Raw genomic sequence first — 27,131 nt, forward strand, 5'->3', positions numbered from 1 at the left:
TCTCTTTTTAAAACAAGATTGAACCTTTTACCAAGGAGCATTTTATGCCACTCGAGGGGTTTTTAGGGCATTCTATGCCACACATTTTCTTTAAAAGATTTAATTCCAACACCGTAACTCAAGACTTAAATCTTCCAAAAAGTCTTTCCCAGTCGGGCGCATGTTCATCATTAACGGGACGTTAAAATAAAAGATTAAACGAATGCTTAACCTTTCGTTTCTACAATGAAGCGCTAAATAAATAAATTTATTTATAATAATTATTAAAATTCCTAAATAGTACTGACCAATAAAAAAGCACAACTAATCATTAAACTGATTCGAAATGAGCTACATAATACATATTGTCATTAAAAAGTTCTAAGCTCACTTCGCATTATGCTTTTCCATATGAAGAAAGTACTATGACGTCACATTAATGATGGGTGTGTGAGTTCTAGTTCTGGTGTTGTGTGTAGTATAGAGATAACACGGAAGCAGTTTAAACTCTGCAAGTATGCTCTTTTTTTTTAGCGAGCCTAACCTAACTCCAAACTACCGTGTTACCTCCCTTGTATAGTGTAGTGTTCCGGTCAGAATGTCAAAAAAGTGTTTTGAATTTAGTTTTGCTATTTTCTCAGAGCCCTGCATAAAGAAATATATTTCATGCAATTACTAACATGCACTAATTCGTAGTTTAACATTCATCGAATTTATTCGTCTTCATTCTTTTTTTTCATACATCCCTGAAAATTTAACAATACTTTCGCAAAAAAACAATTAAAAAGAAGTATTAATAATGCGTAATCTTTTTTATGAAAATTTACTGTTAGCAAACATACAATCAATACATCTATTACAACAAAACTATTTTTTTTTTCAACTCTATTACTTATTTGAAAATAACAGTGCAATATACTACATAGCAAAGTTTAAATATTTATACCATCTTGTGATAAAAAAAACCTAAACAACATCTACTTGCTATAAATTGTAACTATGGAGAGCCTGGCAAAATAATAATAAACATGTTAAACTTTGAAATTATTTAAAATTAACAAAATAAAATTAGGTATTTATGTCATAAACATGAAAAGAAACTATCTAATGTGATAACCTGATAACCATCTACATTACCAGCTATAAAAATTAAATAATACTTTAAACTGTATTTAAAAATTACTAAACTTCAAAACGTAAATAAAGAATAAATAATATGTTTGTAATGTAATACATTATTATTATTTTTATTTTACCCTAACCTACTTGTATTGACCAATATATTGTACGTAATTAAATATCGAATCGTATTTCATTATTTATGTGTATTTTAGTCTAAATTTATTAAATTCACACGTAATTAGATCTAAATGGAAAGCTACATTACCTAAACCAACTGCAAAAACGCCCTTATTATAAGTGTCACAAGCTTCACAAATTACCTGTTTGTGGATATAAAACTATTTAAGTCAACCCAAAATTGTGGCTTATAGAAAAATGTTTACTGTACTATTTACTCATAAATATTCCTAGCATATATGTGAATAATGTAAACATATATGTGAAAAATGTATGTATACCTGAAAAGGTAGTCTCAAAATAAATGAACGTGTAATTATATACTATGCAACTGTATTTTTATATAGGTGCCATAAAACGTTGAACTTTAAAATACTTATTGTCATTTTATATTTTAAATTATTCGCTTTTACAATTCTAGCTCAGAAATTGTAATACTATTAACAACCTATGTTTACATATAAGAACAATAATAAAAAAAGTAATAAGCCATTTCAATAAACACTAGATAAAATAAAACAATGGCAATTAGCGACCTTATTAACTCACGTATTACTATACCTACTCAAATATTACAAAAATAAATAAATAGACCCATTTATATATAACGCCGAGCAAATAAGCATCAAAAAATGTGTACAAACTCCATTGCGTACCAATTTTCTAGCCCACTTCGTTTTTTTTTTGTAAAACCCGTCTGTACAATGAAATCTATAAGTCAATGCATCTATCCTACGGACTTTGTAAAAAAAAAGAGTTTGTTTAATAACGCAATGTTAACAAGATTAGATGATAATGACTTACAGTATTGATGGGAATACACAATCAATTTATTAATATACCTTGATGAATTAGTCTATTATCGTAACCAAATGTAGTGAATCCATTATAATAATGTTATCCTAAAGCACTAAGCGTAAAACCAACCCATAAATATGTAGGTAAGTAATTTTAAAATTTATTTGAATTCATACTAAACGCTATTCCCTACATGGTAAAAAAATAAAACATTCAAACTTTAACTTTGAGCGATAACAAAAACAACACTCACGTTACACTCAAGTGGTTTGGCACAACACTTTTTGTAATTCCTCGAATGACTTTAACTTTAAGCTCAAATTTCAGTCAAGTGGCCGGCGCGACGTGTTTCTGTAATCAGTCTAACTATTCTCGATAACTTTTAAGAATGTCTCGAGTGACGCCAATAACAAATGAACCATAAACATACAGAGTTAAAATAACGTATTAACTTATTTCAACGTGACTACTTTACGTACCCTACTGTACTTACGTAATCAGTTTCATAACACACTAACCTAACCTTTGGTCTCATAAAAAGCAAAAATTTACTGTATGATAGTTAGGTAAACTAGTAATACCTGTGAATGACTAACTCTAGTATAATTATTAAAGCTTTTAAAATACTACACTTTAATCAAGTAATTATACCAAACAACGCATTGATAAGAGTGTACTAAATTCTGTATGAATACATGTTCATGATTTATAGAAACAGAAACACAAGACACAAAGTTACAATGTAAATTAATGCAAAAAATGAACTTATCCCTGAATGATAATCTCCCTAAATGGATAATTTTGATGGATAATTATTAATAATATTATGTGTAGTATATGACCGAATTTTAGCAGTAATTAACTTTTATTTATGAAACCAAATAAAATGATAGAATGATGCCGTTTTAAATTTGCTACAAAAACAGGTAATTCTCATTATCTAGGTATATTCATTTTTGTTCAACTTTTAGTAACTGACTGAAACTTCAAAGATGTCAATATTATCCTAATAAAACTGCAATATTGAACGCATGTCCCGAAAACAACAAAACTTCATTCAGCCTTGCCAGTAGGCAATGATAATGTTTGTGTTGTGTTAAGTATACTAAAATATACATTAGTATTAAAATGTTTTCTGACTTTAACTATCCCTATTTTAAGCCACTGCATCTGGGAATCGAACCCAGATTTTATTTATTGTAATCACGCAATCGACTTCAATACAAATTCAACACAAACTAAGGCTTATAAACTAACGTAAAAACGTAATGTAAAATTATTTTAATTAGAGTTTGATGAACTATTATTACATAAAGTAAAGACTAACTTAACATGAGATCACTTTACGCTAAGTGAACCTTTCATGTTTAATTTACGTTAGACGAAATAAAATATAAATATATAGACTTGTGTCTCTAATTTCTAAAATCTACATTGTACACATAAAATTCATATCGAAATCTAATAACAACAAAACCAGCAATTTTAGAATATTTTAAACATTACTACGTACGCCTCCCCATGTATACAACTTTAATAATTTTAGCTAACTAAATATCAAATTACATTTAGAATATTACTATGTACGCCTCCCCATGTATACAACTTTAATAATTTTAGCTAACTACTTTTCATAAAATAATTCTATAAATAGACCAAAATATATTTTCATAAGTTCTAGTATTTAATCGCGTAAAAAACTTGTAAAAGCTATGACTAACATGGCATACGCATAAAAATTGTTTTAAAAATAAAATCATAAAAACGTTCTTAATTTACACAAGTACCATTAATAACTCTATTCCAAAATATGCTATCCGTCTTCACGACAACAATTGTGCTGTTATAATCGACCGTTTACACAAGTCAACTATAACAACAACTTTGATCCAAAACAAGACATGTAACTCACAATGAAACTAGTAACGATAATCAAATTAATAAAAACCGAATTAAATTGACTCGCGGCATAATTACATAAATATACGAATTATTACGAAATATACAAATACATAATATATTAAAATTTATCCTTGTCTCACGGAACCAATCGTATTAAATATACGAATTATTATAAAATAATAAACTTAATCCTGGACTCAGACAACAATTTTTACAAATATACGAATTATTTTAAAATAATAAACTTAATCCTGGTAACTACGGCACCAATTGTAACATCTCCCACCTCTCTCCTCAAATAACCCTAACTTACCCCTACTTAGCTAAACCTAGACTTGCCTAAAATACTAAAAATTCCAATAAGAAAATCTAAAAGTCTAAAATCCTTTAAAATACTGCAAACCGTAATTACCTTTACTAGTTAATATAAAATAATGCAAATAACCTAAATAAATACTAATTAAATAAGTTAATATCTTGAATTGGATCAGTAAATTGGCCAAATGATCGTTTAGTGTTTATGTAGGACCCTTCGTCGTAACCGTTAATAGTAACCGAAATCCTTTTCGCATAATAGGAAAGAGTTATGAATTATACGCCTATAAATCCTAATATTGTCAAATAATTATTAAACCATGAATTATGTCACAGTAAAATATGTCAGAATTGGAAGAAAGGTCATTGCAAGTTATAGTAATGTAATGACTTAATCAGATTAAGTCTGTAAAAGGAAGTAATCAATAAGATGATAGTAAGTATGTCATAATCAAGTAAGTCTGTAGAATGTCATAGTCAAATTGTCAGTAAAGTATGTCATAGTCAAATTGTCAGTAAAGTATGTCAAATGTAAAAAAAAGATTATTGCTAATTTATAACAAATTGTAAGAATATCTTATTCATATAAATCAGAAATATATTGTAATCAGTAAGTGAATTTGATGAATAAATAATAAATTATATATTTTTTTGAATTTATCTCCCACCGAGCCCTACCGTGACCAGTTACCATGAAAGTAGAAAGTCCTTTTTGTTTGTACTTTATATTTTCCTTTTATATATTTGCTTGCTAACCTAGCTAGCTAAAGGAAAATAATTATATTAACGTCATGGCAAAATATTTTATATTTTTACTATTATAGTACGTACAAACTTACTTATCTACAGTCACGCCCGGATGGAGTCAGGTCTCTAGGCTAAATTATACCTATTTTATTTTATTTTATAATTAATAGGTATTTCTGAGCACTATGTAATATGTACTTTACCAGCTCAATCTTCATTTCAATCATCAATGGGAGGAATAATATATTCAAAGGGACAATTTAACCCAACAAATTACTGGTAGTAGAGCAGCAGTATTTGATCCACTCTAATTCTCCAGAACTCTGCAATTTTGTAATACATTTTAGTAATCAATGAAGTAATATTAACCAAACTATAATTGTAGTCATTTTGAATCACACTTTCGGACCAAAATAAACCACGGATCTTGCATCGGCCTCGATCTAGCCTGGGTAAATCACTCATTGATATAATTTCAATAATATATGACCCCGTATTTTTAAGGTCAAGTGTGAAAATCACAGATAATCTGCAGAAAACAGAATGTAATCGTCATACAAACTGCCAAGGGACAGGCAAAACAAATATTTCTTTGTAAGCAAACTGATTCTACAATACTACATTATATTGTGGTTATTAACTTTAGTTTTTCCCACAATATCTTTCTACCAGTAACGTTGCAAGGGACCAAATATATACAGTCATGTCATAAGTAAGTCAAGTTTGTCAATAAGTCATAAATAAATATATGTAATAAACTCCTAACAAACCCTAACCCCAAACTACATCCTAGCTATCTCTAATCTGAATTTAACCCATAAACCCATAATAATGAACAACAAATGCAATAAAATAGCCATAAATGTATCGAAAAGGAACCTAGCTACCTACTGTAAATATCTAATGGCTTTGATATATTAAAATTATAAATCTAGATCAATCCTACAAAAGCCCTAGACCTGATAAATAAAAACCCTAACCTAACAGCTAATCTATCCAACTATTCTACCGATATATTTGAAAACTAGCATCCCGGGATGCACATTTAATTTACTCGCGTAATTACTCGATGTGCAATGAGTAATTTCTATGCTAAAGACAACTAAGACGAGTGGAGACACCTCGTTTTAGACCTAAAAATCCTATTTCTCCGTGTGCTAGCCATACTTCCACACAGTGGATTGGGACAGCAGAAGTAAGGCCGGAAAGGGTAATATAAAAGTGAATATATAAGTATATAGATACGGGATAATTGGACTAGAATCTGGCTTCTTTAAGAAGTCTAGATGACAACCCAAATCTTCCAGATCCTAGGGGGTGACCCTGTCTTAATAAATGCAGGAACTGCCAGGTCCCCACCTGGGTTTTATCAAAAACACCGCAAGTTAGTAATCTGCGCTGTAGTTGCCACCGTTAGGTTACCTGCACAACTTACTAACCCCCCAACACTATGTTGGATCGGAACTAGTTCTCTCTAACCCATAAGTATAAACGAAACAACTCACTAAACTAAATTAAAATTAATATATAGAGTATTCCAACCAAGTTCATTTCAGTGCTTAATATCACTAAAATAAACCAGGCCAAAACACTTCATATATTAAACACAATTAAATCACAAACTAATTAATTTTCACTGGAAACAACTCAAGACTTTACAATCTTTAAGACTCTATTGATTTATAACTTAAACTTCACTTAGTATGTTCTCACACACTAGCGCTTGTCTGAGCACAAATCAATAAATATATAAATTCACTAAAATTTACAAAACCACTATGAACAATACTAACTTTACAATATTAATAAGTCTATTGATTTATAATTTAAACTTTACTAGTACAATATTAAATACCAGCACTTGTCTGAACCACAAATCAATAAACAACACAAAAGGAATTAAACCCACTAAAATTAACACAATTTAAATGTACTTCTCTAAAATTATTCAAGTAAAACCCCACAACAAATTACACTATATTATGCTCCAATCCAAACTCTACCAGCATCATGAGAAACTAGCAAAGTCCAGGTCAGGACACAATATAGGTAACCTAGATAGATCTAGCTAGAGAACCGACGTCCGACGGTTTGCGGAAGGCAACGAAGAGTGATCTCGTAAGGGACTCTATTGATCCCTACCTTAGATCCCGTCATCCCTGCTATTTCCCACTTCCTTGTACGTCATTGGTTTCCCCATAACCAATACTGAATTTCATAATTTCGTACAGTCCTTTCACTAATTACACCTTATTTCCTAATTAAAATAAGGTCCAAATTGACCTACTTTTGAGTGTGGTTTAAACTATTTCTTTACGCCTATGGGATTGACACTACAGTTTTTATTCTAACCACCGTTTGTTTTTCTATATGAGCATATATTGTAGAGCCCCGCCCTTTGTTAATTCTTTATAATATGGTTCAATTTTGCATAGAATATTTTAACCAAAACAAACATTATTCATTCAATTTTACGATGACGTGCGAAATACAAGTCGACACACTTGAAACATAAGAAACCAAATTGATTTTAACAGAATTTTTATACTATAAAGCTTTATGACATTGAAATAAAGTTCAAATTATTTTATGAGTAAGTATCTTAATATATTGGTTTACTATTAATCACCTGGCTCTCCAAATTTTGTTTCTAGAATTCCAGACGATATGGCCTACTTGAGATATGAGAAGTAATATAAATACTTAAATTACCGTGGGACACAATATTGGAATAAAAACCGACTTAAAAATAGAACAATACTATGTTCACATATAATGTTAACATGGAAAGGAGCCTCTGACATGTTACAGTAGTAAAGGACTTTTCTAATACTTGTGTACTACCTCAAATTAGTTTCTAAACGCTAAATTTAAAACAAATAACATGGGCGTAGCGGTGAATAATATCAAATAAGTCGTTTTCTGAGACCATTATTACTATAATGGCCCAATTAAATTAAGGGTTCCACCTCGGAATGAGAGATAATAAGCTGAAAACTCGTATACACCTTCGTTATGTCGTGTTAAAGGTCCTCTTAAAAGTCGACCCATATGTCGTGTGCGCGTCAGAAGTTATTGAAGGTGTCAAATGTCATAAAAATCGGTTTTTCGCGGATATCAACATTTCTATAGCTCCGATGTTTTTTACATGTAGGTATGAATTGTAGAGCATAAAATTTGCGACGAGTTAGGTACCAAACATTATTTCATGCAATTAGCCGCTTTCAAGATATACGCTATAGAAGGCGCAGCGGCCCGCCAAACACAAGGTTAGCTGGTAATCTCTGTGAATAATAAATTTAAAGTTTTTTAATCGTTAAACTGACACTTGTTGGTCATCAATCGATTTTGAAACAAAAGTTGCCCCTCCTGTGGACATTAGTTAAGCTAAGGACAGCTTGTGAGCATATTGTAATGATATTACATAGTTTAATATAAAAAGGGTACCCCTTTACACAGGTTTAATCAGAAAATTATATGCTTTATAGCCTTTAGGTATTTCTACAGGAAAAAGGTAGATTTTATATAATGCGTGTATCATAGACGAAAATGGTTTCACAAGCTTTTATTTAACTCCCGATGTTTGTATGTAGCTATGAAACTTGGCTACAAAATTCAACTCGAATCAATCAAGCTGATCTGATCTGTTGATGGAGACCGCAGATGGCCATAGGAACTCTGTGATAGAATGACTCTATCTTATTGAGTTTATTTGTTACAATCGTCTAGAAGAGTAGACCGTGAAACAAAGATCAACATCCCTACCGTTTGAGGTTAAATTATTTTCATTTTCATCTTCATCTTCATCATCTATTGTCAAATCTGGGTCAAATGCACTGTCTTCTTCGGGGTCGCTTTGCAATGAAGCCGCACTAAAACAGGCTTGACCATTGCACTGGCCACAGGCTAAAGAGCATTTCAATCCGATTCTGCACCCGCAGCGTGGACCACACCCCTTTATAAAATTGCAAAATATGGTATTTAGTAGTTCATCTGGAGCTGGTGCTAATTTTGTTGTTTTTGGCTTCAGGAATTCGTTTTGAAGCATGCAACCCCATTCTTGGGGATCTAAGACGTTCCCTAACCATGTTTGTACCTGGTAATATGTACGGTTTATATGCTGATGGGCTGTTGCAGTTGTCGGTGGAAGATTTGACAGCTGTACAGGTTTATTAAGCTTTGAATATCAGTGTTAGGTCGAAAAAAATATTTATTATATTTTATTCGAAAAATTTGTATCAGGAGCGTATGGGAATAATGTTGGATTTTCTCTGAAACTAAAAGGCAAACCAATATCTTCGAAAGGTACTTACTACTTATAATACCAACTAGTCCTTATTTTATATTTTCTACAGGACAGACAACTTTTAAAATCTGGATATGATCAATAAAGAATCATATATATAAAATTGAAAAACCAGAACGGGATAAAAAACGAGGGAAGAAGCGAGATGGCGCCTTACAAATTTCTAAAAAAGTTTTTGATATGTTTCTCAAATACGACGCACGTATGATAAGAAAAAACTGTTCTAATCTATTATCTAAGTATGAGAATATAACTAGAGCATAAAAACTATCGCTTTCGATGCGTATTTAATTTACAATAAGCAAAAGAAATTTTCATAACATTCTTTATTTTACGACTATCGGCTATTTTCGGAAACTCTCGGTTGGTTTCGTTTCGAACTTCAAATAACCAAAATTATGTTTGTTATGTTGGTATGCAGTGATTTCGGCCTTTTTTACTCGAAGTAAAATAAAAAGTGCTGTCAACCTCAACCTTTTACCTTAGTTTATGCCCATACGAGTGACATGCCATATAATGACTGATAATGACTTATCAATATCAATAGTAATTTGTTTTTTGTTGTTTTAAATTTCTTTTTGAGTTATGTTATTCAGATTTACTTTCACAGCTTCGGCAAACAAATTCGTCCGGGGACCGGGCTGCCGAGATGGGCCAAAAATACAATTAAAGTTGATAGCAAGTTATAATGTAGGTAGATAAAATTTAAGAGCATGTTCAGATATTTTTGAGCGAAACGACCTGGTGAAAATAAGCAAACGTACAGTCAGCAGTCGGCCAAATATCGTAATGTAACTCTGTTGCCATAGAAATAAGGATGTGTTCCGATATATTGGCGGAATACTGAGAGACAAAAGTGGCTAAGCTTACATTGGCTCGGACATTTAGAGAGAATGGGAGAGGATCGTGCCGTGACGAGAGCGTACTTGTTGGGACAACGAAATGGGAGACGCCCAATTGGACGTCATAGGTACCTACCGCTGGAACGACGTAGTTGCTCGAGATCTGCTTATCCTCGGCCATGGGGACTGGCGAGAGCTATCGCAAGACCGAGAAACATGGTGTGTTTTGTTTTGTCTTTTCTCGGAGGCCAGGATTCACATAACCGTAGTAAGTAATGTTAGTATTCAGAAAGGGAAATGGGGAGTACGTACGTTTGTACCAAAAGGCGATTTATGGGCGGTGGTCGTCCATATTCGTCTTAAGGCGGAAATTAATCTAATGAACGTTTTTGCAATTAGGCTTATAAAAATAAATAATAATTTAATGTTGAAACGAGTTTCAAATAAATAACTACGTAGATGAAAAAGTATAATTTTGCCTTTTATCAAATCACATAATTTTTTTCAGATATTTTGCGTATTAAGATATCCAAATAACGGGTACAAATAAGAAATCCCTATCACCGTAATGAACCCTGGCAGGGTTGACACACTCTTTATTTCATTTACGCGAGCGGAGCTGCGGGGCCGTCTAGTAATTAAATAACTTTGTAGAAGATATTATTCACCGATATTCACGATTGACCTCATCATAGTGCGTTTAGCTGGCCGATGCGCCTTCTATGCCGTATATCTTGAAAACGGCTAATGGAATGAAAAACTGTATGATACCTAACTTGTCGCAAATTATATGCTCTACAATTCTTACCTACATGTAAAAAACATCGGAGCTATAGAAATTTTGATATCCGCGAAAAACTGATTTTTATGACATTTGACCTTGAATAACTTCTGACGCGCACACGATATATGCGTCGACTTTTGGTATCATGCGAATAACAATAAACAAATATTACAACTACTATAGTAATAAATATTTTTGTAGAGGTAGGTACTTACTCCTGGATTGCGCGCCATCCTTCGAATGACGTCGCCGCTGGCAACAAATACTAAACCACAAATCAAAATGATTATGGATGCTGCGATGATATTCTGCACGTCGTATCTGAAACAATAAAATAATTAAATTTTAAACAAGCAGAAACGCGAACAATGCTATTAAGCTTAGAATAAATTTAAAAGAGAAAAAAATGTTGTCTTGGGTGAGACTTGAACTCACGGCGTCTGGATCGATACTCCAGCGCCTAATGTTTAAAATTAATTTAGTCTGGGTAACACATCGTAACTGGTGAATTTCCAATATAACTTGGAACTCCCATAACGGGTAGCCGTGTAATTAAATGTCTTACGGTGGATATCGCTAGAGTCCCCTAGACCCATAGGAGTATCGATCCAGACACCGCGAGTTCAAGTCTCACGCAAGACAGTAATTTTGCCACTTAAAAAAATAAATAATTATTATAGAATATATAATTCGAAATTTAGTAGCCCCGCTCTGCCGTGTCAGACGTATATGTGGTATTATCTATGGAAAGGGACCTTATTGTCGATGGCGCTTACGACACTAACATCGATGAGCACAAAACGTAGTAGTTTAAAATTGGGGATTCTGGCCCAGTTTAGTTATTTTGATTTCCAATTTAGCAATTAAGTTTCTTTGATTACTGGAACATTCAATGTTGCTGTCTATCCAATGCGGAGGTCAATTTATGTTATGTGACGCTGATGAACTTATCAGTCATCGGGTTTAAAGGTCCCTTTGTAGTTTTTTATAAATAACTCGTAAACGGTGACCTGTAGCAAAAATGTTCTGATACATAAGTAATCTGCGTAAAATTGTCTACATTAAATATTCTATACACTTTTTCGCTAGGATCAGTATTTAAAAAAATATTTAAGGTAAAAAGTTAAATATGATCAATTGTTAATATTTTTTGTAAATAACTCGTAAACGGTGGCCTGTACCAAAAAATGTTCTGATACATAAGTAATCTACTTAAAATCTACTCACACCAGAGGATGCTGAAGACCGGACGCTTAGCTAAAACGCTAGGTTGAAGGAGAAGAAGATTGATCCTAGCGAAAAAGTGTATAGAATATTTAAGGCGCTCTTATACTCGAGTTTTACGTTTTCAAGGGGGTGAAGCAGACGAGTGGTAGAACGGGCAGGCGGGCGCCCCGCGCGGCGCACCGCACCATTCCCGCGCAGCACGTCTACGTCCTTATTCTGACGACATCGGTATTCTGAATCGTCAGTTCCGGGATTTTTAGTTCGGCAATTAATATTGAAAAAGATTTATTAGTAAATTCGAATTTTGATGAGTACTTAATGAAATTAAAAACCGGACAAGCGCGAGTCGGACTCGCCCACTGAGCCCACCGAGGGTTCCGTACTTTTTAGTATTTGTTGTTATAGCGGCAACAGAAATACATCATCTGTGAAAATTTCAACTGTCTAGCTATCACGGTTCGTGAGATACAGCCTGCTGACAGACGGACGGACGAACGGACGGACAGCGGAGTCTTACTAATAGGGTTCCGTTTTACCCTTTGGGTAGGGAACCCTAAAAATGGGTAAAAATGGGGGTAGGTAAGACGGTGAGGTCGGTGAGTGTACCTAAATAATTATTAATTATATGTATACAATATGAGTGTATACTTGACTGATCATGTTTTTGTAAAAATCGATTTCGACTGGCAAAACATATTATTTTTTGGCAACCGGGTTTTTTAACCTAATTAGACCCCGCTGAATCCGAAATTGCCGGTTGATTGATCGAATTCTTGACTGGAAGTGAGATAGTTGATATTAAAGGTCCCTTTTTTTTAGTTTTTCGTAAATAACTCTTAAACGGTGGCGCAAGCAAAAATTTTCTTAAACATAAGTAATCTGCATAAAATTGCCTACAAGAAAGATTCCGTACAATTTTTCGCTAGGATCAATATTAATGTAATAACATAAGTATAAAATAATAAATATTAGCTTTTATTCTTATGCCTTGAACATAAGTATCAAAATGCGTTTATTTTAAACTATGTACATATATGTGCCTGCACTGCACGTCCTAGTTATAGTTTAGTTTTAAGAAACATTTGCTGTGCCCTAACAGGGTTCATGTGTGAACTTACCCTAATGTAATATCTGTCTTGTATTGTACCACATGATTATTATGCAATAAATTATGAATTATGAATTATGAATTATTCAAAGAGATATTAAGGCGGGAAAGTTAATTATAATCACTTTTTGAAGGTCTCTTTTTTTAGTTTTTCGTAAATAACTCGTAAACGGTGGCCAATATAAAAAAAATTGTTAAACGTTAATAATCTACACAACATTTTCAATAAAAAAAGATTTAGTACATTTTTAGCAGGGATCAATATTTAAAAAGATAATAAAGAGGGAAAGTTAATTATAATAAATTCTAAGGTTCCTTGTTTTTATTTTTTCGTTAATAATTTGAAAAGTATGACTCTTAGCAAAAACAAATTTTACACAAATAATAAACATAAAATTTCCTACAAGAAACATGTAGAACACTTTTCGCTAGGATCAATATTTAAAAAGACAAAGCATCCGGTAAGTCAATTATAATCAATTTTAAAGTCCATTTTTAGTTTTTTGTAAATAACTCGTAAACGGTGTCCCATAGCACAATAGGTTTTTATGAATAAATAATCTCCATAAAATTTTCTGCAAAAAACATCTGAACACTTTTCTCTAGGATCAATATTTAAAACGATATTAAAGGAAGAAAGTTAATCACAATCAGTTCACAGGCCGCTTTTTTTACGTAAATAACTCGTAAACGGTTGCAACGGGGGCAGTTGCAAAAAATATTATACATAAATATTGAACATAAAATTGTCCACAAAAAAGGTTTTGTACACTTTTTCGCTACGATCAATATTTAATGAGGTATTAAAGGGTGTAAGTTAATTATAATCAATTTCCAGGTCCCTATTTTAAGTTTTTCGTAAATGACTCGTAAACGGTGGCCCATAGCAAAATAGGTTCTTAATGTTAACTAATCCCCCTTGGCTAAAAAGTGGCCTCCATGTTTAAAATTCATTTGTTTACGTAAGATGTCCGTCTTTGGGTCACGAATTTACATGTGTGTACCAAATTTCAACTTAATTGGTCCAGTACTTTTGAAGAAAATGGGCTGTGACAGACGGACAGACAGACAGACAGTCGCATGAGTGATCCTATAAGGGTTCCGTTTTTTCCTTTTGAGGTACGGGACCCTAAAAACTAAAAAAAGTGACATGTGAATTGATTGTAATGAACTTTCTTCCTTTAATATCGTTTTAAATATTGATCCTAGAGAAAAGTGTTCAGATGTTTTTTGCAGGAAATTTTATGTAGATTATTTATTCATAAAACCTATTTTGCTATGGGACACCGTTTACGAGTTATTTACAAAAAACTAAAAAGGGACTTTAAAATTGATTGTAATTAACTTACCGGCTGCTTTGTCTTTTTAAATATTGATCCTAGCGAAAAGTGTTCTACATGTTTCTTGTAGGAAATTTTATGTTTATTATTTATGTGTGATCAACAGGGTAAAGACCGGTAGTGATCACCGAATCGTAAGAGGCACACTGAATATCAATATTAAACTTGAAAGGTCCAGCCTGATGAAGTCTACGCTCCGACCTACTCGAGCCCATGTTCAAAACCCCGAAAGCTTTCAACTCGAGCTCTCCAACCGCTTTGCTTGCCTAGAGAACTTGGCTTCAGTGGACGAAATCAACGACGGGCTAGTGGAAACTGTCCACACAGTAGGGTCTAAGTTTTTTAGACCCCGCCGTAAAGATAGACCTCAGAAATTGACCGAGCAAACCTTAAACCTCATGGCTGAACGACGCTCGCTACAGTTGCAGTCTCCCGATGACGCGGAGTCATATAGGCAGCTCAATAGACGTATATCTAAGTCCTTGCGACATGATCTGCGTCTCTTTAATACTAACCGTATTAAAGAGACTATTGAGCGAAACCAAGGCTCCAAAGTGTTCGCAAAGGACAAAGCAACGCAAGCAAAGCAAGGGTCTATTGGGCAAAGCCAGCTGACAAAGCTGAAACGGGAAGATGGCAGCATAGCGTCGAGCAAAGCGGAGGTTTTAGGTGAGATCGAGAGGTTCTATGGACAGTTATACACTTCGATCGCAAAGCCCGTTGACAGCTTGGTAGGAGGTCCAAGAGCCAAGCTGTCCCGACATTATACCGAAGATATCCCGGACATCAGTCTGTACGAGATTAGGATGGCCCTGAAGCAGCTTAAGAACAACAAGGCGCCGGGCAAAGACGAAATCACTTCAGAGCTTCTGAGAGCGGGTGGAACACCGGTACTTAAAGTCCTCCAGAAGCTCTTTAATTCCGCCTTGTCCGAGGGCATAACGCCTGAAACATGGAATAGAGGCGAGGTGGTGTTGTTCTTCAAAAAAGGTGATAACAACCTATTGAAGAACTACAGACCCATCACGCTTCTGAGCCATGTCTATAAGCTGTTTTCAAGGGTCATCACGAACCGTCTCAAACACAGACTTGATGACTTCCAGCCTCCCGAACAAGCCGGTTTCCGAAAAGGCTATAGTACCATAGACCACATCCATACGCTGCTGCAAGTTATACAGAAGACCGAAGAGTATAACTTGCCATTATGCTTAGCGTTTGTGGACTATGAGAAAGCCTTCGATTCGGTGGAAACATGGGCGGTGCTTGTCTCTTCAGCGATGCCATATTGACTATCGGTACATCGAAGTGTTGAAGTGTTTGTATAATAACGCCACCATGTCGGTCCGAGTACAGGAGCAGAGCACGAGGGCGATTCCATTGCAAAGAGGCGTAAGGCAGGGAGACGTTATCTCTCCGAAACTGTTTACTGCCGTAATGGAAGACGCCTTCAAGCTCCTGGAATGGGAAGGACTTGGCATCAACATCAACGGCGAATACATCACTCACCTTCGGTTTGCCGACGATATCGTAGTCATGGCAAAGTCGATGGAGGAACTCAGCATGATGCTCGATGACCTCAACCGAGTTTCACAACGGGTGGGCTTGAAAATGAACATGGACAAGACGAAACTTATGTCAAATGCCAATGTTGTGCCCATCCCAGTCTCTGTTGGGAACTCGGTACTCGAAGTTGTTGACTCGTACATCTACCTAGGACAAGTAGTCCAATTAGGTAGGTCCAACTTCGAGAAAGAGGTCAACCGCCGAATCCAACTCGGTTGGGCAGCGTTCGGGAAACTACGTAATGTCTTTTCGTCCGACATACCTCAGTGCCTCAAGACGAAAGTCTTTAATCAATGTGTGTTACCAGTGATGACTTACGGCTGCGAAACTAGTGATGGGTAGGACATCAATTTAAAATGAGTTTGTATGAGTACCTCATTTTCTAAAATGAGGTGTTACAATGTCTTACTTCAAATGAGGTGAGGTACTAGCATATTTTCAGCGTCGACTATTCTATTAATCCAACGGGCCAATGGTGACAAAAATATTTAATGTATATACATATTTATGTATTCATCACTTCCTTTATCAATAAATAAATAATAATAATTAAGGAGTGCAATTCTGGAGGTTAAGAATATAACTTATAGGAGAAAGATCCCTCATAGTAACTTAATTTGCTGCTTTTATGAAACTTGTTCTAATTTAGCTCTTTTTTATTGTTAGATTGTTTAGTCCTCCTCCTTGCTACTTGATATAATTTTAAGTATAATAATCACTAGCGAGAGCGACCCGCTCCGGCTTCGCACGGGTTAGCAAATTATACATACACCTAAACCTTCCTGAAGAATCACTCTATTGATAGGTGAAAACCGCATGAAAATCCGTCCAGTCGTTTTTGAGTTTATCGCGAACATACAAACAAACACACATACAGACAGACGCGGCGGGGGACTTTGTTTCATAATATGTAGTGATATATTTCATAAGTCTTGTACCTATTAACCATAAAACTACCACATTTTTAACAAACTAAGGAGAACAAATTCAATATTATCACAAGTCATTATTATATAGAAGTGGCAAACTTACCACCTCAGATAATTTAACAGTAACATCAACAATATGATATTAAACAAAGCACCATTCGCGCCGGCCGCCGCCGGCTACATTTACAGTTCATTTTTTCATGCAAAAGGCACCAATGAAGATCCGCGGGTAAATTTAATGGCGAAAACGATGTCCATATTTTGTTATTTTGGTATAATTATAAGAATTATCACTAGGTATTAGGTATTAGAGAACTAAAATTAGCTACAACGACGTACGAACAAAATAAATATAAATATGTCAAAATCATAAACGTTTACAAATAATGTTAATAAAAAGTATTGCAAATTCAAATCGTTATATATAATTTACATCTACATGTTTATTTAACCTATGCAAATTATACTTACTTTTTATTTAATAAACTTGAAACTTATTGAAATGATCATATATTGTGTACGCTACAGTAATTTATTTCAATAATATTTAATCACTAAAGGATTACTGTTTCTAAGCAAGCTTCGTAAATGCCTGTCTGGTATACAGAGTGCGTACCGCGATCCATGTTCGTCATGTTGCCTCCCTGTCACACTTACGTACGAATTTACAAGTGCAACAGAGAAGCAACACGTCGAACTTCCTTTTGGTGACTGATTCCTCGCGCCATTTTGACAAGTAAGTTAGGATCAAAAAGGCTTAAGATGTATGAAAGCTTGCAGCGCTTACGCTTGTTGTCTTTCGTGTTTAATTTTTAACGTATTTTCGGTGGTGACGCGAGGCGATATTGAAGTACGGCGCGTGTCTGTCTCACTCCCTCTTTGGGTATTTCTAATTCATTGTTTCATTTTGAAAGGATTTTTGAGGTGTTCATGTCACAGAGAGGCAGTGAGTGGTACAAACTCAACGCATTTCTCGGTGGACCTTTTGTCGTTGCAATAAGGTTTGTAGTTCGGCAGTTGACAGTGTGGGCCATTACTCGTTTCTTCATTTGAGACATTTTGAGTTTTGAATGTCGGCGAGCAGGCGAGCACCTCGTGCCATCCAGGGACTCTTTTGCAAGTTGTGAGGAGTGTATGAGTTTTTGAGGTTCGCGAGTGAATTTGAAAGGATAAGAGTTTTTTGAAATTTGAAGTGTGTGAATGATTTGTGTGGCAAGAGGTGTTTGTGATGCGCGCGAGTAAATGAGTAAAATGAATAGAGGAGTGAAGTACGACATTTTTGCGGTATGAAGTACTGCGACAAATTAACAAAATGAGTGGTACAAATGAGGTGCCTCGCGAGTGAGCGACTCAACACTATCCGAAACGTGGTCTTTCACTACCGGCCTCATCTCAAAACTCAAAGTCGCTCAACGAGCTATGGAGAGGGCTATGCTCGGAGTTTCTCTACGTGATCGAATCAGAAATTAAGAGATCCGTAGACGAACTAAAGTCACCGACATAGCCCACCGGATTAGCAAGCTGAAGTGGCAATGGGCAGGCCACATTGCACGCAGAGAAGATGGCCGATGGGGTCGAAATGTGCTCGAGTAGAGACCACGGACTAGCAAGCGCAGCGTAGGACGTCCACCCACAAGATGGACAGACGATCTTGTTAAGGTCGCTGGAAGACGCTGGATGCGGGTCGCTTCCAACCGGCACGTATGGAGGTCCAAGGGGGAGGCCTATGTTCAGCAGTGGATGTCTTATGGCTGAGATGATGATGATGATGATGATTTATGTGTAAGATTTGTTTTTGCTATGAGTCATACTTTTCAAATTATTAACGAAAAAATAAAAACAAGGAACCTTAGAATTTATTATAATTAACTTTCCCTCTTTATTATCTTTTTAAATATTGATCCCTGCTAAAAATGTACTGAATATTTTTTATTGAAAATTTTGTGTAGATTATTAGTTCATTTTTTTTATATTGGCCACCGTTTACGAGTTATTTACGAAAAACTAAAAAAAGGGACCTTTAATATCACATATCTCACTTCCAGTCAAGAATTCGATCAAGCAACCGGCAAATTCGGATTCAGCGGGGTCTAATTAGGTTAAAAAACCCGGTTGCCAAAAAGTAATATGTTTTGCCAGTAGAAATCGATTTTTACAAAAATGTGACCAGTCTAAATTATTCAATTTGATTAATTTTATAGCCTTTTAAAATATGTTTACACAATTTATCAATCGTGACTGAATTCCGGATTGGTTAGATGGGTGTGTGCCTTTGCTGCCCAACTTGTTATAAAATGACAATATGACGGACGAATGTCTGAAATGTCACCGTATTTAAGAATTATTTTGCTTTTCTTCGTAAGTATGTTGAAAAACATTGTGTGTATAACATATTTGCATATTTATACTGTGATTACCCATTTTATGAAACGTCCGCTAAACTAGCACAGGTCCGACGCTGACAGTGGTCACGGGCGTACTGGCGTGAGGAATAGGCGCAAGGTATTGCCGCGTAGGGTGTAATTTAGTAGGCAAAATGTTGAATTCATCAAATGATGAATGAAAAAATTAACGTATCGATAAAAGGACAAGCAATAATGAAGATTTACTTAAAAGCTATCGACTGAAGTAAGTTTCATATACATTTTCGTCCTAGTACTTCTAACATAAGGAAATAAAGACAGTGTTAGGCATGTTTTCAACTTAAGATTCTATCGAGAAAATAATGAGCCGTCGTGTTTCTGACAAGCAATAACGTAGTTCAAGGACTTATACATACTAGAAAATAATGCATGAAATCCTTGTAAAAGTCTGTAAATATGGTGGTGGTAATCAAAGAAACTTAATTGCTAAATTGGAAATCAAAATAACTAAAATGGGCCAGAATCACCAATTTTAAACTACTACGTTTAGTGCTCATCGATGTTAGTGTCGTAAGCGCCATCGACAATAAGGTCCCTTTTCATAGATAATACCACATATATGTTATCTTGAAATAACAGAGACACGCCTTAAGACGAAACGGGACGTCAGCCCGATCTCAGTTTTGAGATTTTGAATATCTCCGTCGCGCTGACGGGGGCGGCGCCGCGTAACGAAGGACTATCCCTGTGTGTGTGGTGCGCGCACACAGACGCACACGTCATTTGCCTTCACGGGCCTCGCGAAGCGGTCGGCCCGTTATATAGGTAGCTTTGCTACACCTAGTTCTTTTCTTATATTACAAACTTATTCTTCGGTGGTAACTCGTTAGCTCGCTACCGCCACTAAGCGTTTACTTATTCCCTGTTATTGTGATTTAACTTCTTGACTTTAGGTACCTAACTGAATTCAATATCCGTCTACAACCTGCAATCCAATTTAAATCTTAATAACTGTTTTATTAGTGGTCCGATTTTTAGGGTTGTGTAGTCACCAAAGAAACCCTTATTGTTTCGCCATGTTCGTCTGTCTGTCTGTCTGTCTGTCTGTCCGAGCTTTGCTTCGTGATCGTAAGTGCTAAAAAGCTGCAAGTTTGCAACTTATTGGCATGGATACATGAATCACGCATTGCGACGGAACGGTAAAATAAAAACTATTAAAAAAGAATTGCAGACCTGAGACCTCCCATACAATATTCGATACCTTTGGGTTCAATCGGCGTGAAGGACAAAATGCTATTTTTCAGGAGACAGATTATTTAAAATGTTGGTTTATTTTTGTTGTTTATGGAGCTATATTTTTGATGTGTATTAAAAAAGTACTCAAAATGTTAGTCTATTTAACCTGAATTAGCAATCATATGTATAAATTAAAAACGAAAGAAGTTAATGCCCTATAGAATTGGTCAAAAACACTATGAATGTCCTTTACACCCATGCTGCGTTTTTTGATAATTTAATGTATCTTGTTTAGTAGGGGGTCGTAAGTGACATTCTCAGACTATTTTATTCCAAATTCGGGGTGTATTAGTTACCAGCCACGGTACCTGCACATGTTAACTGTTTTCAGCATAGTTTACTATTACGAAGCATAAAAATGTATCAAACGGTAGTTAATGATGCTAGGTATAACCCGATTAGGTACAGTTGTTATTAATATTTTTCTGATAATATAGTAATAATAAAGAAAGCACAATATTTTGAACAATTATTTACTAAAAAATAATTACTTGCTCACAAAGTAGCTAATATTCGGGAATGAAGGTAAACTAAATGTCCCAGTGCTTAACACTAGCCGCCTTCAATCATAACATGACAGCCTTTAATCATAACAAGGGAAGTATTAGATCAGCTAACGATGATAAGAATTAGCATATCAAGCATTTGGACGTTTCCTTAGTGAATAAAAGACTATAATTCTACAGTTTAAATTTTTCAAGATGTCTTATTTCAAAATACGAAACAATAAGATATTAAATCGATTTTTTTTATTCCTATTTAAGTAGTAATTTCTGTGTTATTTAATCCCTGTTAACTGTAATAATTCAATAATTGCTGCAATAATTTCTAATTTCAAACACTTAAAAATATCTTCTGTTAGAACTACATATTATGAAACAAGTAAGTAAACTAATTAATTATAACCGATTCGGTCATTAAGTATTAATTACCACTTCGCCCAGATACGTTCCAAACTTTGTGAGTGTGTTTGAAACGAAGCATTGTTCTTTATTTCAACTAGCTATTGTAGCCGAGCTCAACCAATGACACAAATAATTAAATTACGCACAAAAAACAACTTCCACCGCTCAGGGACGGATAATAAACAGTCAGGAGCGAGGCAATGGGCAACTGATACACCTGTCTCGTTCTCCTAATCAACAAGAAATGCCAGTCGGAAAGGTTCAGAGTGTATTATGCACAGGCTAGTATGTATTATCGCAAGACTATAAGAGATTCCGAACGATTTTTTGTTAATCTACACTGCTACGTCCATGTTATTTGTTTTCAATTTAGAGTTTAAACGACACAAAAATTAGAAAAGTCCTTTACAATTTGTTCGCCTCGTATACTTAAGGTAAAATCATTTTTTAGAACGGGTCGTAAAGGGCAAGTAAGTCAATAGTCAAATATGTCCTTTACGACCATCTTGACCATACGATATGGAAAATTATCATGACAAATGAAGGGCTAAAGGACGACAAAGGACATGTTAGTATTGTTAGTCCTTTACAACATAATTTATATTTAGCGGTAACCTTTACGATACTATCTTTGAACTTCTATTTTATAACTGGTCATTTACGCCCCTTGAGCTAAGCTGTTTTTGCAAGCTCATAGTGTAAAAATTAGGTCGTAAAGGCAACTTTTTATGAGATATCGAAATTTTAACTATACAGAACGAAAGCGCTTGGAATTCTGAACAAAACTGTAAGTATATTTATTTATTTAATCGTATGCATGATTAGGCAATCAGAGTACAGCTTTGAGGTTGTTAAGCCAGGTATGAAAACTGTATATAAAACTCATTTTCGCTAAAATGTCCTTTACGCCAATTGAACCCAAAGGTACATATATTATATATTTTTATTATTATTCTCTTTATTTATTTTTCGTCTTACGTTAGGTTTGTTATAATATGAATATAAAAGTAAAATATAAAAACACTTACAAAACAATAAAAAATACATATAAACACATTATAAAAAACCTAACCTAGGGTGCCGCCGGCAGCGGGGCTTGGCCCAAGCTGCCGGTGGTCAGGGCCGCAGAGTGAGGAACCGACGTACTATACGCGCCGTGTCCAATATTACCGCCTTCTGCATCTGACCCTTGATCCAACCACCCAGCGAGAGTCTCTCTAGGTGATGGTCGAGACTCTTCGCTATGAGACCGTTCGCTGACACAACTATCGGAACAATGATCGTCGAGTCAACATCCCACATGGCGGTAATCTCGTGAGCTAAGTCTAGGTACTTGCTGGACTTGTCCTTCTCAGTCTTCACGAGATTCTCATCATGGGGGATGGTGACGTCGGCGAGCACGGCCCGGCGCTGCGATCGGTCTATCAGCACGATGTCAGGCTTATTGGCGACAATAGTCCTGTCGGTGATGATAGATCGATCCCAATAGAGCGTGGCACGACCATTCTCGAGAACAGGCGCAGGTAAGTACTTGTAGTACGGTACTTCGCGGTCCACAAGGCCGTATAGAAGAGCAAGTTGCTGGTGAATAATCCTGGCTACGAGATTATGTCTGTGCAAGTACTCACCGTTAGCAAGATGAGAACAACCGGAAATGATATGCCTGAGTGACTCTCCGGGACGGCGGCATGCCCGACAAATGTCGACCGTACCGTCCTTCAGGATATATTTCCGATAGTTGTTCGTCATCATCACTTCGTCCGCAATTGCACAGGCAAAACCCTCGGTTTCTCCGAAGAGGTCCCCGAATCGTAACCAGTTCACCGACGCGAGCAGGTCCACATCGGGTCCCGTGAGGGCCTTGTAGAACCGCCCGTGTAGCGCCTTACTCTCCCATGCCGCCTTGCGATCCGCAGTACTTAGTACCACAGGTTTGCGCCAGTTCTCGTTTGCCAAGGAGAGCGGCGTGAGGTTCCTGTCTACTGCCACCACATCACGATGCATCCCACACTCGTTGTTAAGGAAATAATTCCTGAGATTGTACACCTCGCGGTTGTGGAGATCCTTGGCGTTTAGGAAGCCTCGGCCTCCACACTTCCGTGGGATGTACAATCTCATAACTGACGAGCGTGGGTGTAGCATGCGATGTGTGGTGAGCAGTGACCGGACCCTCCGATCCAGGGCGTCCAGCTCGGTCTGAGTCCACCTTAGTATGCCAAAGGAGTATGTGAGAAGAGGCATTACCCAGGCGTTGAAGGCGCGCACTTTGTTGCCTCCTGACAAAAGACTGTTAAGGACTTTTGTGAGCCGACTGAAAAAGCGCTCCTTCACCGACCGTCTAATACCCTCGTCCTCAATACCCAACGACTGTGACATACCAAGGTATTTATAGGTCTCTGATTCAGAGATAGACCTGAAAGACATTGTCTCAGAAAGTTGTAAATTTGTTGAATTTACAACCTTCCCCTGCTGTACATGCATAACCGCACATTTATCGACACCAAACTCCATGTTGATGGCACTACTGAAGACTTCGGTGGTTTTCAGTAGCTCCAACAAGCCTTGGGTATTTGGTGCAAATAATTTGAGGTCATCCATGTACAGAAGGTGAGAAATAACTTCACCCTCTCTCCGAAGCCGGCAACCTAGTCCCAAATCCTTCAGCAAGGTGCTGAGGGGATTCAGAGCTAGGCAGAACCATAGCGGACTCAGACTGTCGCCCTGAAATATTCCTCGCTCAATCCTTATAAAATCCTGTGGGCCAGGTCGGTCATCCCCGCCTCCTGGTTGACGAAGGACTGTGGTCCACTGCCCCATACACGCGCTTAGGAAGGCTCTCAAAGCTGCATCAACTTTGTACAGCTCTAAGACCCTCCCCAGCCATGAATGAGGCACCGAATCATAGGCCTTCTTGTAGTCAATCCAAGCGGCTGAGAGGGCCCCCTTGGTCCGCCGGATTTGTTGGCAGATGGTCATGTCTATGAGGAGGAGCTCTTTAGTACCACGGGACCCAACCCTACATCCATTTTGAGCAGAGGCCAAAATATTGTTTGCGACAATGTGCGCGTTGATTTTTGCTCTCAAAATGGATGTAAGGAGCTTGTAGAGTGTAGGCAAGCATGTGATGGGTCTGTAGTTCTTCGCTTCCGTGGTACTACCGGACTTATAGAGCAGGAAGGTGACACCAGTTGTTAAGGAAGGTGGGAGAGAACCAAGTTCGAGGGCTTGTTGAAATTGTGCTGCTAAGTAGGAGTGCGAGCATCGGAACCATTTTAGCCAGAAGTTGTGCAATCCATCCGGCCCAGGACTTTTCCAGTTCTGGGCCGTGCGGATGGCACAACTTACGTCATCGGGGCTGATGGTGACTGCCCCCATAGGTTCAATGGACTCGCACTCACGCTCGACAACACTCATCCAACTCCCCTCGGTGTGTCCGACAGGCACCGACCAGATGCTACGCCAGAAGTCATTCATGACAGTAGCATCCGGTGGCCGCGAGTCGGATGCACGAAGGTTGGTTTCCTCCCACCTTCGGTACATCTTCCTTTGGTCACTCTGGAAAAGACGATTCTGCTGGAATCGGTCCACACGCTCTCTGTAGCGGCGAATACGGTTTGCCCATGCATAGACTTTCTGCTTTAGAAAGTCGATGCGCTCCGTAACGTTGGCCATGTAGTCGCGGGGCCTGATTTATATATTTTTATTATTATTAGGTAAAGGTAGATATATATATTTTTATTTGCTTAGTCCCAATAGTGTGGGGTACCCTTGGATAGGTGTTTCAAACCGAATAAAGGTCTCCTTAAAACATTTTTTGATAAATTTATATATTTTCGGAAATAATCGCTCCGAAAGAAAAAAAATATCCCACCACCCGCCTCTAACTTTTGAACCATTGTCCAAAAAAATGAAAAAAATCGTGTAACAAAAGCTTAATAACTACTTTCAATGAAAACTATATAGCGAACATGACCGGACTCCAGTCGGTTTTGAGTTATTGCAAAAAATCTTCTGTTCTTAGTAAAAATCTAAAAATACGTAGAAAGCTCTGTACTCCCTTGTAAACGTATGATGCTAACTTATCGCCCCCGTTTGGCCTATTTTGACAGAACGGTAACTACGAAACTCTACACTGAGCATGGCCCGACATGCTCTCGGCCGATTTTTATTTTTGAGTCAGATTTTGATACATTTAGGTACCTATGTTTGAGGAGCTCCTGATTCTGGTCGGAATAAATACGAAACCCCAATTTGGGACAACAGTATAGTCTACAAGTTCAAAGGTGTGATACCTCATTGGATTCAGAATGATGTTTAGAAAAATGTATTCAAAGCGTTTGTTACCACAGATATAAAATCAAAAAATATTATAAAATAAAAGTGCGTCTACTCAGCTTTGTATGAACCAAGAAATAATTAGTGTAAAGGACGACTCACATTAGACCGGGCCGGAGCTTCTGGCGCGTCGTTTTCTATGGAAAGTAATTGGTTTATAAGTAACTGGATTTATATAGGAGTCGTACCTGAATTTACGCTGTAATTTACTAGAATATAAATTGTCACGTGCCTCTCTTTGTGTAACTTGTAAACGATACTTTAGTTCTTTTGGATAATCATCATTCTTTTGGATAGTTATAAAGCGGGTCTATGGATATGACTAAGTTACTTGGTAAATTACACTGCTTACCGTAGACCAATTCGAAAGGGGTGAACTGCGTTTCCGAGTGCACTGACGTATTATAAGCGAAACTCCAAAAGGGAAGCCATTCACTCCAAGCCTCGGGGTGATTGTCGGTCTGTATGCGTAGAAATGCACCTAAATGTTTGTGTGAATTTTCGAGAGATCCAATTGATTGGTGATGATAAGCGGTAGAGTTAATTTGATTGGTATTTAAAATTTTACATACCTCTTTCATAGTTGTGGAGATAAATTCTGTGCCTCTGTCAGTTGCTATGGTGTTTGGTATACCATGTTGAAGTATGAAATTGTTTACAAAACATTTGGCAACCTCTGTAGAAGTTTTAGAAACAAGGGGATATGCACAAACGTATTTAGACAGTTCGCATTGTGAAGTTAGAATATATGAATGATTGTAATTATCCTTATCTAGAGGGCCCACTATATCTAAGAATATTTTTTCAAACGCAGAGTGCGCTGTTGACGTCACGAACATAGGTTCTTTTATCTGAACCGTATATTTTTGGCGCTGGCACTATTCACACTTACTTACGAATTCCTTCATATCGTTTTCAAGGCCAGGCCAGTAATAGTACTTTTTCAAATTATTATACATTCTCCTTATACCCGCGTGGCCACTCGTGGGTAAAAGGTGAAAATCATTAAGTATGACTCCCCATACAACCATTTCCAGTCGCCGTTACGACGCGGTGTTGACACATCTTGTGTCGACACCGTCTGTTTCGGTCA

General features: G+C 36.4%; 1 long non-coding RNA gene across 1 annotated transcript in view; it reads right to left on the minus strand.

The window, feature by feature from the left end:
• The window catches only part of LOC134789395 (uncharacterized), a 300,949-nt gene that overhangs the window by 101,981 nt on the left and 171,837 nt on the right, over positions 1-27,131 (minus strand). The gene's annotated exons all lie outside the window — the stretch shown is intronic.

This window comes from Cydia splendana, chromosome 3 (assembly GCF_910591565.1).
Source record: "Cydia splendana chromosome 3, ilCydSple1.2, whole genome shotgun sequence".
NCBI lineage: Eukaryota > Metazoa > Arthropoda > Insecta > Lepidoptera > Tortricidae > Cydia > Cydia splendana.